Source organism: Quercus robur, chromosome 8, assembly GCF_932294415.1.
Source record: "Quercus robur chromosome 8, dhQueRobu3.1, whole genome shotgun sequence".
NCBI classification, from domain to species: domain Eukaryota; kingdom Viridiplantae; phylum Streptophyta; class Magnoliopsida; order Fagales; family Fagaceae; genus Quercus; species Quercus robur.
Genome location: NC_065541.1, coordinates 3,992,399 through 4,007,894, shown reverse-complemented (window position 1 = coordinate 4,007,894; position 15,496 = coordinate 3,992,399). Strand labels below are relative to the sequence as shown.

General features: G+C 32.6%; 1 long non-coding RNA gene across 1 annotated transcript; it reads right to left on the bottom strand.

Annotated features, from left to right (window-relative positions):
* Positions 1 to 809: 809 nt before the first annotated feature.
* Positions 810 to 6,846, bottom strand: LOC126694248 (uncharacterized). Its single transcript, XR_007645692.1, has 3 exons — positions 6,655 to 6,846; positions 1,945 to 2,062; positions 810 to 1,844 (listed from the first exon to the last, which is right to left on the bottom strand). It is a non-coding gene; the product is annotated as an uncharacterized LOC126694248 (long non-coding RNA).
* Positions 6,847 to 15,496: the final 8,650 nt, after the last annotated feature.

Sequence of the window (15,496 nt, the reverse complement as noted above, 5' to 3'; positions counted from 1 at the left end):
ACTAGGTTATCCCTCTAAACCCTAGTGGTTGATCTTTAAATATATCCAATTTACACACCTGTCTATTACATGGCTTCATAATTAGGAAATGGCATCGATAGTAACATGTTAAATTGTTAATATTCCTATATTACTACTACAATTTTCTTGGTCTCTTTACACAATATGCCATGGATTCCTTTTAATCAAACCAACCATTTCTTGGCTTCTTGCAATTCCATGAATACCTTTATAGCCTCCTCAGGCTCGTTCTAATCAAATCCACCATGCAGAACCTTTTTTCCTCCCCAATATTGACTCTCAAATAAAGCAATTGCCTTTCAAGCCAAAGGAGCAATTATTTCCACAGCTCTTCGATGACTTGGAATCTGCAAAAGGATTGGGTCTTGCATTTTACACTTTCGTACCATTTGCTGATGATAATCACAGTTGATTGCACGGCTATACTAGGCAATGTATATACTATCAAAATAACATTGATGTGGTGGCCAAAACCTTTCTAATGCTTAAGTTAGAAAATAAAGGATGATGGAGCTTTGGTAACAGATGTGCCTTGGATAAGAATCCTACGATTGGCATTTTATTGTTTTTTTCCTGTACTCTTTGAGTTTACTCAGCTGTAGAGTAGCAACACTGTTATGGCTTTAACCCTTCCTAGCCTGTACAGGCGCATTCCACTATGTATGATTCTGCCGGTCTACCCTCTATACCATATTTACCAATAAAGCTAAAAGAACTTGTAAAGAAATCAAAGCACCACAATCACCAACTAATAATCCCCTGTCAAACCTCCTCTAAGATTCAAGTCCTTATTTCTGAACAAGTTGCTTTTTGTAGAACTTGGACTAGTACAATCTCGAGATGACGAATCTGGAGGAAAAATGCAAGAAAGCTCAAGAGCTGAATTAACAAGCTGCTTTGGATTGTCTGTGCCTTTTCATTAGTAAAAGACATCTGTTGAACTAAACTTAAAATCTACACGATTTCAAATGATACATTAGAAATTATCAAATCACCACAAGATGAGAAGTGGGCACACAATATACTATGGAACAACAGGGTTGATCTTACTCAAATTTCTTAGCCTAAGAAGCACATGCACAATCATCCCAGACACAAAACCCTGCGCTGCACTTGAACCCACAAGTGAAACCGCTGTGCAAATAAGCATCACAAAAGATTCCTCCTTGGAATTCATGTCCCTTGAAGCCATAGCTAGCTCAATCCCCGCAAACAAGAGCAAAACTCCAAGTATCCCAACAGGAAATTGGTCCAAAATCTTCCCCAAAGAAGTCCCTAATACCAAACCCAACATCAATTTAGCTGTGCCAAGAAGTACCACACACCCACCACTCCTACCACCAAACTTGTACTGCCCAGCTAACCCACCATCACCATGGCAACTTGGCATAGCTCCAAACCAACACCCTATCACATTCATTAACCCGAACGTCACGGAAAGTGATGTGGCCGATAAGTCCTTCCCCGGAAAAAGATCAGACGACAACTTGCACACCCCGATCACAGAATTGTTTGGTAAATTGTTTCTATTAACTTCTCTCCCAGAAGCCAATCAAAGTGTCATCATTCCAGGTCACCTTATAACGTCTAGTTATTCCTAGTTATTCCTAGTTAGTACGGTTGGCTACTAGCAAGACCCAGAATATTGTTCAGAAACCTTCACAACCAATTTCACATACATGAAAGGATTTGAGCTGCCTCTACGGTTTCTCATCCTTGATGCCAGTGAATCAGCCATCTGCTCAATCTCAGGAAGAAATTTCAGAGCATGATAATTCACCCTGCACCTTAGCCTGCTGATTTCTTGAGGAACATTGTCATACCTGAACCCAGATCATTGCATGCGACAATCATTACATTTTTTTGGATAAATCCAGAACTGCGACTGCAGTAAAACATAGACAAAAAACACTCATGACTTACCCAAGCCGATTGACAAAAGGTTTAAGTGCCATTATCTTCTTCTCCTTGATTTGGGGTAGAACATTATCAATGTAAAATTGTGCTGGTGCATACTTAGGAATGTTTTTTTACTGTCCATCTATATAAAATAACACAATTTTGCAATCAAAACAAGTCATAAGCAATTGGCATAAATTAAACATCAAGATAACATTTAGTTCATCCAAAAATGTTGACCTTATAATTCATAAGGTCAATCCAGGCATTTTGTATTCAGTAGCTCGTGAACAAGCTTGAACTTGTTTGATAAGAAAATGAATCAAGCTTGAGCATATAATATTGTTTGGCGATAAGCTTGTGTTTGAAATAAATAAAACTACATAAACAAGACTAAACTTTTAATACTCGGATTTGCTCGGCTCCTTCATAGCCTTAATTGATTTAATTAGTGGGTCACCCATTGGACTATAAACGTATTAAAAGTTGAGCTAACTGGAACCCACACATTCATAATATTTTCAAAACAAATCATAAGTACTAGTACTTTATAAGATTTTTATTTTTATTTTTTGTTAAACTGCAAATTACACACTCTAATTTTGACTGAAATTCAATTTAGTTATCTAATTTTACTTTTGTTTAATTAAGTTCTCTATATTTTAAATTTATTCAACTCAAGTTTTTAATCAAACTTCGTTAAAAAATTACCATTAAAAATATTTTTCTCACATTAAAAAAATCTATAAAATTAATAATAATAAAAAATTTAATTAGCTTATTTTTTTTAAGAATCATTTTTTTTCATCAGTTAATTACAAACTTTCTTTTTTCTTTTTTTTTTAAAGGAAAATTTAATTACATACTTAATAGCAAATTTTTCTTTAACTTAAAAAAAAAAAAAATAGCAATTTTTTTAACGAAATTATATAGTGATCTAATTATACAGCTTGAGACCGGTTTAGGTTTATGGGTCAAATGTCTCTTATCCTGACCCATGTTTTGAAAAGCAATTCGGAAACTCATATCGACTTCTTCCATTTAAACAAAGAGAATTGAAGGCCCTAATTTGTTCGAAAATGAACTCAATGGCGAGGCAAGCATGGAGGCTATTGAGAGGGCCGAGTCATAGTGGGAGCATCGACTCAATGAGTTGGGGACGGAACAATTATCAGACTCAACAATGGAGGGGGATCTGAGTGAAGGTTCGGGACGGTAACTTGGAGCAGGCGCTGACGTGGATGCAAAGGAAGATGCAATCTAGCGAGATCGAATGGCTGATAAGGAAGGAGCAGAGGCACCACATCAAGAACTCCGAGAAGCGCATCTTGGCTCGCAAGAACCTTGAGCGCAAGATTCGATCCTAGGACCTTGCTCGCAAGCTCAAAGCCATTCTCAGCAAGAAGGTCAGGTTGGTCCTTATTTCTATTACTTTCATTTCATTCTTTTTATATGCAGCATGATGATATTAGTAGTTGATTGTTACTAAATAGTTTAAATTTGATTTTGGTAATTTGAAGAACCAACATATAATATGTTGTGCGAAATTAATGAACCACAATGCTTTATTCGATTGTAATGAGTAACTAGTAGCTAACCCTTGCGATGCACGGATTCATTAAGAAAAAAACAATAGTGCAATTATCTATTAGATAATGACTCCATTTGAATATGATGTTTGCTTCAAAATCTTACATTATAAGCATATCTAACATGACCACAATCATCAATTTGCATATTTTAGAAAGTAGATAAGTAGTGTGTTACCGCCACTGTCTCTAAACTTGATTCATAACATTGATGTTTGGCTTGTCTTTGTCAATGGTGTGAGCATTTATCACTCAGCAAGAGTGACCCATAAAACAAAGTCCCGGATTGAAGCAAATCTTATTATAATCTCAAAGGTTAGAGAGGTTTTGACTAAATAGTTACAGCATGCATAATCTTCAAAGTTAGAGATAATCCAACAAATTTTTAATTAGATAAACCCCCAAACCCTTTAATTGAGAAAAGTAATGCAAGCTGAAAAATAAAAATTAGATATAAAGCATAAGTTTGAGGAGTACATAAAGTTATGGCCTTTTGCATATACATTTTGCACATGGCTGGCAAAGATTGTCCTTTGTTTTTTTTTTTTTTTTGGGGGCGGGGGGGGGGGGGGGGGGGGGGGGGTTGTTCTGTACATAAACTATTTCAAAAGGCAAAGCATAAATGTCTTCAATTTCTAGACACCAAGGTTATATTGTCCTACTATACTGAAAGATGTACACCTTCATTGCATTCCTTAGGTGCCTCATTTAAGTCCAACAGATATGTAAATGCAAATCAACATATATTGAAGACTAAAGCCCACATTAGCTCTAAAGCTTGGATATTTAGCTCTCAAAGATTAGTTCTTATACTCCTATGACTATATTGAAAAGGTTAATTATATACTAAGTCTCTATCCTCTTAAGTTTGGAATTTCTTATCGATCTGATGAAGAATAGGACTCTCCTCTAGGCCTTGAAAAAATATGGTAAAGAGTATGAGTAGCTGCAAAAATAACATAATTCTTTCCCCTTTCCATTTCAAAAAGATCTAAAATTCCGATCTAGATAATCTGGTTCTTCATCTTCCAACCCCAAGAAATTCATAAACACCACTCCATACCAATCCCTACCACTTTTCCCTCATCATACCCAATTCTATGCCTATTTAATATCATAGAACCTGATATGAATTCCCAAAAAAAAAATCTGATTTCCCTAAATCCAAAACTTCTGCAACATCTGATTTCCCTAAATCCAAAACTTCTGCAACAAATTTCAGATCGCATTTGCATAAATCTTACATTCACTCAGCTAAAATAAAACTTACATATAATCAAGGGGTTTCTTTTTTCTAGCATCACCAACTCTTCTCCAGTTTCAAATGCTAAAGTCTTCATTGGAGTATCTGACCTTGAATATTAGGCTTGTAGATAGTAATTCAATTATTTAAATAGAAACTTCAAAAGAGGTATTTTGGTGTTTCAATAGACATCTAAACAAACTAGATTTTTTTTTTTCCCATACGCATCGTTCATAATGATAAAAATGTTAGTCCACTGCTAAACAACAATTTCAACACTGGTTCAATTAGTATTAAACATTTATTTACTGATGAGAGTCTCTCCTAAAATACTTTGACATCTTACACTCCCACTGACTGATAGATCATATCTTCCTTACTAATTTCTCAAAACTTGTTAATGGACGATTTTATAAATCAACTTGTTATTGCATCTTGTTCTTACATGAAAATTATCTTTTTTTCCTTACTATACATGTGAAATGCAAAGCAGTCTTTTCTAGAGATGTAAAATGTGAGTTAATATTGAGTACTTCAAGAGTAGATCAGCATGATAATGCCTCCTCTCACATAATAATGGATCCCACTAATTAAGTTCAAGGTGGGATCTACCATTTATATGAGAGGAGTAAATACCACATTATTTTACTCTTAAGGTAGGTACCTAATAATTTTCCATAAAATGTAAAGTAGTTGGGCAGAATTTCATACGTTTCTAATGCCTTCTATTGGAACTACCTAAAATGAGTTTGTTCTGTTTTATTTGTTCTTAGCATGGGAGTCGAGCCCATTTGTTACTAATTTTCTTAAATAGTTAGTAAAGAACTTGGGTTGAAATTGCAGAATTTCTTATAATAATCTGATTTAAAAATTATCAAAAAGACCATGACAATGGATTTTTCTTCTTTTACATCTTTTGGCTTATTTAATCATCTTTTGATAGCATCACGTGTAATATGAAAGACTAGATACTGAATTCACATAATTATAAGATCCAAAAATAAAGCCAATCACACAACTAACCCAATACATAAGCTCACCATCAATAACCCATTTTTAAAAAATAAACAACAAATTTGGACTCATACAGCTTTAGAAAACATCCTGACACATTACCAAACAAACAAGAAAAACAAAAACAATAACAAAAACTATATGAAAATATTCTAGCACAAAGAAAAAACCTCAAATTTAAAATGTCCTCATCATACTGCATTCGTTCGCTAAGAAAACACTGGGACAAAAGATAGGAATATATGTAGAACTTTAACTAGTCCAAGGGCTGTAATCAAATAAGCCAAGTAGTGAATTTTCAAGGTCAGCTTGACAATAACAGTAACATGTTCAAACCCCGCTCCAGCTCAATCAAAGCCAACAAACAATTTCGAACTTGAGCTTGTCAAAAATTCTAAAAGCTTGAGCTTGACTTGATTCATTAGTCAAGTTGAGCTTGAGCTAATTATCTAGCTCAAACTGGGGTTCAATATCAAGCTCTTGATCTAATCTCAACCAAAAAAAAAAAAAAAAATCAATTAATGGATAATTACAGAAAACGATGGATTTCCGTTAGTGAGCCACGGGAAAATATCACAATTTCTCAATATTAATAGAATCTCATAAAATATAAAAATATCGCAAATGAATGATGCTAGGGACACAATGTTTTTCACAACTGCTTTGTGATTGGACACAAAGTTTTAGAGGTCTCAAACGATAAGAGATCTAAAGATACGAAGTTAATGTTGCAAAATTTGTGACACTCAGAATGTGAAACTTCGAATTTGTGTGTATTCACTAGTCTCAAAGTCAATGAAGATTCTCACTAAAACAAAACACATAAAGAGAGAAGAAATCATTAAAAAATAGAAATAGAAACTTAGAGAGAGAGAGAGAGAGATTTACCTCGGGTAAAATTGTATCTTTCGTTGGCCTCAGGATTGGCTATGGGCACAGAGATACGAACAAGACCGCAAATTGAGAGATTTTACCTTCTGGGTTAATGTTTTTCTCTCTGTTTTCTCGCGAACCAAACAGGGAATGAGAGTATTTACAATTTCAAGGGCGGTGACTGTGATGATTGATTTTCTTTTTTTCCTTCTTTTCTTTTCTTTTATTTAATTGGGCTGAATTTAAAGTTGGGTTGGGCTATGATTAATGTCACTAAAAGTGGCCGTATGTGCCAGCCTTTGTACTTTGTACATTTTAAATGCCCATTTTTTTGGGAGAAGATTCTGTTCTTGTATTTAGTACATGTAAGTTTTATTTAATTCCACAAAGTAATGTTCTAGAGTTTTTTTTTTTTTTAATTCAAGAGTTAATGTATGCTCCTTGTTAATTATAATCGATCCCATTAAAAAGTGAATTTGCCTTTGCGATAAGTATCGAGGCATATGGTCTTTTTAAAAAATTAAAAAAAAGTATTGACGCATATACTATAACGAAATATAAGGTTAATCTTGTAAAAAAAAAAAAAAAAAAAAAAAGGTAATTACACTAAAACAGGATAATTATGGGCCCGTTTGGTTATAGAGTTCAAAAATTATTGTTTAAAAAGATGTGAAAATTGTAGTTTAAAAAGTGTTATTGAAATATATGTTTTTAGTGTTTATAAAACAAAAAAATGTGTTTGGTATCATGGTTTAAATAACATGTTTCAGTGTTCAAAAACATAAAATATGTGTTTGGTATGTGTGTGTTAGATGGTAAAAAAAAGCTGAATAAAGTATAAAATAAATATTTTTTAAATCAGCAAAGTACAAAAAAAATATAAAATATTGTTTAAAAGCTGACCGGTACTGTTCACTGTGTGTGAAAAAGCTGACCGGTACTGTTCACCTTAATTACAAAAATGCCACTCAGCAATGTTTTTTGTTGTTCAAAATCACTCCCAAGCTGATTTCAAAAACTATTGTTTGAAACATATGTTTTGAGCAATATTTTTTAAACAATACTTTTTAAAATCAATGACCAAACATATTTTTTTTGTTTTTGAACAATATTGTTTAGTGTTTAAACACTAAACAATATGTTTTGAAATCAATAACCAAACACCCTCTATGTATTTTTGCTTTGCTCCTATATTTCTCTTTTCATAGGTACTAGGTAGTGGCAGACCACTTTGAGGTGTGGGCTTTGTTTCAATTTTTTTTTTTTTACTCACGTGAACTTTGATTTAATGTATGTCAACCCTTTTTTCTTTAGGTGATGGATACTATGTTGTAGTATATTTTTTTAATTTCAACAACTAACTAATTTACAATTTTTTTTTTTTAATTCGCGATCAAAAGGTAAATTTTAGTATTCAAAGTTAAACCCGTTTGAAAAAGACTTGAGAAGAACAAGAATCATGAGTTTGATAAACTAGAAATAACATTTGTACAACCAAGAGTCTTGTAACTCAAATAATATTATCTACTCTCCTTTATAAGGAAAACTAAAATTCAAATCTTCTCTCTCCTTTTTCATTATGTAACTATATAAAAAAGAAAAGAAAATAAAGAACATTTATACTTTTGCAATCTATAGTAACAATAATTATAGAACTTTAAAATAAGTGACATTGAAAAATCTTTTAGAAGAAACTTTCATAAAAATAAAAAATAAAAAAATACAATTTGTATTGATTGAGAAGTTAATATCAAATCTTAAATACCCCATTCAACACAGGTTTCAACACATGACCTCTATATATACGAGCAGAGTCAATTTAATGGTAGTCTTTTTAAGGATATATATTAATATTACAATTAGGTCACTATGATTTTGGAACGTTGACAAAATAATTATAAACAAAAACAAAAATAATAATCATTACTAAAAAAACGTCATAATCATCATTAATGGATTATTAAAGTATGATATAATTAATAATTAATAATAATAATTATTATAAGCACTACCCTAGGGTGGTATCGGACCATTCCTAAAATGGTGCTGCACTAGGTATCCTCATTGGTCAGTAATTTGCTTGGGCAGCACATTGTAATGTATCTCATCTTCAATGGCTCATGGGAGGACAACCCATGATCATGCCTCCCCGAATAGAATCAAAGTGGACTGAAGAGACTGAATATGACCAATGTGGATTGAATAGGATTGAAGTGTATAGAATAGGACCAACATGGACCAAATGGACCCAATAGGACCAATGTAGACCGAACAGAACCAAATTTGACCGAATAGGACAAAATGCCGATTAGGACCGAAGTGGAAAAATAAATGTGGACAATATTATTAGGGATAATTACAGATTACCCACCTGTGGTTTAGCCCGAAGTTAACTTATCCACCCGTGGTTTCATTTTTGACACTTTATCCACCCGTGGTTCATTTCTTTTATGCTTCATAACCCACCTCTAATTTTTCTATTACTCTAACAAGTTTCATCAAAAAATCAAAGAAATTAGATCAAACACTCCTCTCCCACGCACTCTCTCACGCTTGCTCACCCACCTGAGATCTTAGATGCTACAATGGCACCCACTTGATTTATTAGTCCGAGAATCATCTAGGTTTTCATCGTGCAAGGAAACCAAGGAAGAAGGAGAGCTACAGATTTTGGGTTTTGAGCGTTACCAACCTGTTCATGTTTGGGAACACTTTCGGTCTTAATTCGTTTGTGTTTCTCTCTATTGGGAGGGCTTCAAATCAACGTTGGGTCGTGGTGCTGTGGGTGGACTTGGGTTCATGGGGCCATGGGTAGCAACTCGCCGTGGGTCTTAGGAGATGGATAGAAAAGCGGCGGAGATAGAAGCATAGTGTTGGACAAAGACGGAGGCAAGATCGACAATGACAAGCTCATCGATAAGTTTGGCTGTCAAAGGCTTGACCCTTCTCTCATCAATCGCATCGAGCTTCTCACCTTCCGCAGTGCCCACGGCTTCCTCCACCGTGGTGTCTTCTTTGCCCACGGGTTCCTCTACCTCCCAATGCTAACACACTCTAATAATATATGTATTGAGGGTAAATTGGAATTTGATGGTTGGATTTTTCCACTGTTTAAGGAGATTTCAATGAAATATTGGATGGATGGACAAAAGAGAGAAAGGGGGAAGACAGAGAGAGGATGAGATCTGTGGAGTGGTTGATTTGAGTTTAATTTTTCTGGGTTTGAGAAGTCCCTGAAATATATGTCTGGATTTGAAATTGGGGTTTCAAATATATGCCTGGGTTTGAATTCCTTTGTTCTTAAGTTCCATTAAAGTTCTCAAAGTTTTTTTTTTCTTCCAACAGAGAAGTTGAAGTTGTGATTTTTCTCTCTCTGCATGTTAATTTTCAATGTGTTGCTAGCAATTTGTGACTCTTTTCTGTGGGCTTAATTTTGAAGCCAATTTGGTACAAAATGTAGTATCAAATGTTGGGCTATATTTTTCTTCTTCTTCGTTTATTTGATTTAGGGATTGGGTTTCGTTTGGTTGTTGGGGTTTGAAAAATGGGATTTGAGGCATGGTTACTGATGGATCCGTGGGTTTAGATGTGTGTGGGTGTGTTGATGTTTGTATTTTGACTTGGGTTTAGGGATTGTATTTTGATGGATCTGTGGTTGGTACTTTGATGGTATTGCTTGATTTGATTTGTATTAGTTTTCTGGGTGTATGTTCTTCATATTTGTGAATTGTGAGAAAGTAATACCATATTTTAATCTTGTTTTTCTTTTGTTTTTTGTTTTTTTTGTTTTTTTTTTCTTGTTTTGGGAGGATAGAGACATAAAATGGGTGTAAAAGACTTATTTACCCCTTTGTTTTAAAGAGAGGTGGGTAACAGAGACTAAACGGAAGTAACCTTAAGTAGGTATAAAGTGTCAAAAATGATAGCATGGGTGGGTAAGTTAAATTCGGGCTAAACCACATGTGGGTAATCTGTAATTATCTCATATTATTAATATTATTATAATTAATATAATTTATTTAATGATGATGATGATTATGAGAAATAAATTATTTATTTTATTAAATAAGTCTTATTGAGTCATGTTTATGATAATGATTAGTTGATCCAAATTAAAAAATACATATTTAAGAAAAAAATGTCTGAAGGCTTTTTATTTTATTTTTTTATTTATCCAAGTTGCCTTTGGTTAGTTTTGAGTTCTCAGATATGCCCATTTGTATATAATAATAAAAAATTATAAATGAAAGAATCTTCCAGAACTCCAGAAGGTATCCTTGAAGCATGGAGCGAGCTTACTTTTTGCTGGTTGTTTCTTCGTCTCACTTCCTATCTCCGCTTCTCCCTTTATTTATGTAGATTTTCCCCCCTCTTGATCTATTTTTCATCCTCCTTCAAGCTCTAACTCACATCATGGAATGATGATTTAACAGTGAAACGACATTTTTATTGTCCTTCTATATTACCTGGAAAAAAATCATATTACCATAATCTATTACACAATTTCTTTACCGCAACTATAAGTGGCAAATGTCGTGTGCTAACTTGCCCTTTGTTTAATGACAAATTTCAAAGATTATCCTCCATTTCAAAATTAAAATTTATTGTTTTAAATTTTTAATTAAACTGTATTTAAAAATGTTAAGTATGAATTTTTCTTATTATTATTTTTCCTTTTTTCAATGGGTTATGGAGAAATTTATCATTGCAAGTGTTTGTAGAATATGGCTCGAATTAGGAGTTTGATTCCTTGTTGGATTTGGATAAAAAAGGAATTTTATTCCATTTGGGTTACTGTTGTTTGAAGTTATCAAGCTCTATTAGAAGTTTTGTCTACTACTTGGTTTTGAGTTCTATTTGGAATAGGAGTGATTCTCCTTTTGTGTGTAGAAAAGAAGTCTAATCCTTCTTGGTTTTGGATCTACTAGCTGACTCAAGTTTCCTATATAAGCATAATGTTGTTGCGGCAAATTAAGGAGAATTCTGAGGGGTGAGAAAAAGAGGCTCTTTCTTGGTTTGGTTATTTCATATTTGTGGGTTGCAATTTGATATAGTGAAATTTGTTCGTCGTCGCCGCGGATGTGGGCTATTGCTGAACCATGTAAATCTTGGTGTTTAGTGTCTATTTTCGTTTGGATTAATTCTTTCGTTCCTATTAATTGTTTGGAGATATTTTTCAAGCCTAAAATATTCTCACAATCAATCGTGGTAAGTTTAAGCTTCCGCTATTTTACAACAAATTGGTATTAGAGTCAAGGTTCATTACCTAGGCATTTGGATTTGTTCTCTTTGGAGATTTTGATGATTAGTTCATGGATCTGATTATTAGGGAGAAAGATGTCAGATGATTCCTCTACAAAATTTTTGGTAGATTCGTCAGGAAAAGCTTTGGCAGAGTCTTCTGCAAAACCTTTGGCTGTTAGGATGAAGGTTTCTAATGCCAAATTTGAAGTAGAGAAATTTGATGGAATGAATAACTTTGGCATGTGGCAATACGAATTTATAGATGTCTTGGTCCAACAAGAGTTGGATATTACTTTGGTCGGACAAGGATTCAGACAAGGATTGGGAAAAGATTAATAGATAAGTAGGCGGCACCATTCATTTGTGTTTGGCCAAGAATCAAAAGCATTTTGTTATGTGGGAGATAGAGGCGAAAGAGTTTTGAAAGAAATTGGAGGACAAGTATATGACCAAGAGTGTGGAGGATCGTCTCTACTTGAAGAAAACGCTCTTTCATTTCCAATATCATACAAGTATTTCAATGTTTGAGCACTTGAATGATTACAATAAAATACTTGCTGATTTGCAAAACTTGGAAGTTAATATTAGCAGTGAGAATAAAGCTTTCTTGTTGCTGAATTCATTGACTGATACTTATGATCATCTAATTACTACACTGCTATATGGAAAAGATGAGATTGTGTTTGATGATGTGTCCAATGCTTTGACTAATAATGGGTATCGTAAGAAAGATAAGCAAGCTCAAAGGGACACAATGACTGAGGCTTTGATTGTTAAGGGCATGTCTAATGATAAGAAACTCGAGAAAGATAAGTGTGCCTATTGTCGCAAAAAGAGGCATTGGAAAAAAGATTGTCCTCTGTTGCAAAACAAGGACAAGAAGGATTCTTATGCAAATGTAGCACATGATAGTGATGAGGATTTTGATTTTCTATTGACTAGTTCATCATTTGTTTGCCATTCAAATGAGTGGATTTTGGATTCAGCTTGCACCTTCCATATGTGTCCGAAGAAGGAATGGTTTTACAACCTAGAAGAGTCGGAACTTGGTTCAGTCAACATGGGTAATGATGAAACCTGTGAGATTTTGGGGAAAGGTAAAATCAAGCTAAAATTGCATGATGGAACATTTCTTTTTTCTAAATGAGAGTACATATATATTGTCAAGATTAGTTAATTAGCTGTCAAGATTAGTTAATGGCAGTTAGTTTATATATATATATATATATATATATATATATATAACTTAAGTACAATATTTAGGCGTTTTTCTTCTTCTTGTTTGTTGTGTGTCTCCACTACTTTGGTTTCTTCTCTTTTTTGCTGAACAATGAACATTGCTATGTGGTTTCTCTTTCTTTGTTTTGTATTTTATTTGAAATTTCCTAAGCCCTTTTACATGTGACTAGCCTTGGAAATGTTGAAAACTTGATTATGTTTAGTAATAGTTTTTATTTTCTATTTTCAAAAACTTGTTTTTGAGAATATAAAGAAAAAACAATTTTTTTTTTTGGTATTTTTGAAATAAAAAACATGTTTGGTTAGTTGAAATTAAAAAAAAAAAATAGTTTTTTGAAAAAAAAATAGAAAAATAGAAAATAATATTGTTACTAGGATTTGAACTCTATTGCCAATTCATTGAATGAGACAGATTCATTAAATCAAATGCGTATTTTCATTGATTTTGAAAAGTAGAAACTGAAAACAACATTTTGCATGTTTTCAGTTTCTTTCACAAATTGAGTTTTGAGAACAGTTTTTGTTTTCTATCCATTTTGGTTTGCCAAACAAGTTTTTTAGTCTCAAAAATAAAAAATTGTTTTGAAAACAAAAAATAAGAGGAAAAAACAATTACTAAACATACCCTTATATTTTTTTTAATAAAAGATGGGCTACCTTTACTTCTTTTTCAGTTTTGAGCCCCACGTTATGTGATGCATTAATTGCATCACATCAATTGAACATTTTAGTTATCCTTTTTTTTGAGAAGCAACTTTTTTTTTTCTTTTTCTAGTTTTCAATATAAAGAAATATACAGAAATGACTTATTATATTAATATATTCTTAAAAAAATTTTATTATCGATATTATTATTTTTGGGAGTGATATTTTAAGTTTGAGATTTGACATAATTGGTGAAATATGAGTCTGAAATTTTTTAATTCTTAACATAATATATATTATATAAAATAGTGGTAAACTCGAAATGGTACACCGATATTAAATGGTAACGAAATATTTCATTCTATTAACTAAACGAAACGGTCTTCGGTATGGTATTGACTCCCTTGCAACTCAGAGCATTTGTGATTGGTAGTTTATTTTAATTAAAATAAGTTTGGTTGCATGGGAATAAAATGAATAATATGGTAATATTAAAATTGAATTGAAAATTAAGTTTTTAGGATAATTATCTTTGGGATAATTATTTGAAAGATTGAAAGAATTTTACGGTTAATGGAAAATATTTTATAAGTTTGACTACATTTCACCTGCAAACAAACACAAGGCGTCCTTTTCATTTTTTTTTCCATTTTCATATTGTGAGAGGTGTTAAGCTTTTTATCGTCTTGGCGTTGAGCTATTTTTCAAATATTCTTGTTTATGTTTAATAATAAAGAGTTGGGGTTTAATTCCCATTTACACTAGAAACCAATTAGTGTTTTAGTTTAATAACAAAGAGGTATTATCAAGAGTGGACGTTATAAGTTAAAACTCTCTCGTTAAAAAAAAAAAAAAAAAATTGTATGCATGGAATTAAAAGTACAACTTTTTTCTTTAAATATAATTCGATAGTTGAAAAAAAAAAAAAGAGGAATTTGAGTTTTAGATATCTTCATTAGATGCAATAAAAAATGTTAACTAATTGAAATATAAGACACTTGACGAATTAATAATTAGGAAGAATTTTTCCCCTCTTGGACGTTATAAGTTAAAACTCTCTCGTTAAAAAAAAAAAAAATATTGTATGCATGGAATTAAAAGTACAACTTTTTTCTTTAAATATAATTCGATAGTTGAAAAAAAAAAAAAGAGGAATTTGAGTTTTAGATATCTTCATTAGATGCAATAAAAAATGTTAACTAATTGAAATATAAGACACTTGACGAATTAATAATTAGGAAGAATTTTTCCCCTCTCACACTCTTTCACAGGTAAAGGGAAGAATAATGATTAGTTGTCAATATTCATCCAAAAAATAAAATAAAATAAAAGAAGTTGTCAAGGCCGCGTTTGGAGGAATGATCTTTAATAACATGGCACGCATCGCATTCACATTTCACACTAGTACTTCACACACAAGTTTGTTCAGCCATTAGAAATTATTTTTTGGCATGGGTCATTCATTTTTCTATTTCACTCATCTTATCTTCTTTTTTAAATTTTCTACACTCTCTTTGTTTTGAATCCCATTTACCACCGCACACCCTTGGTGCGTTGGTCACTTCACAAGTATAAGAGCTTGTGGGGTGTGGGGGACAAGGGCCGGAGTTTATGTTTTTAGAAGGGAGTTTCACACACATATACACTTAAATTAGGTTAGAGTAGAAATTATGTTTTGTATAAAATATATATATATATATATATATAATACAAAATGTAAGATTTATTG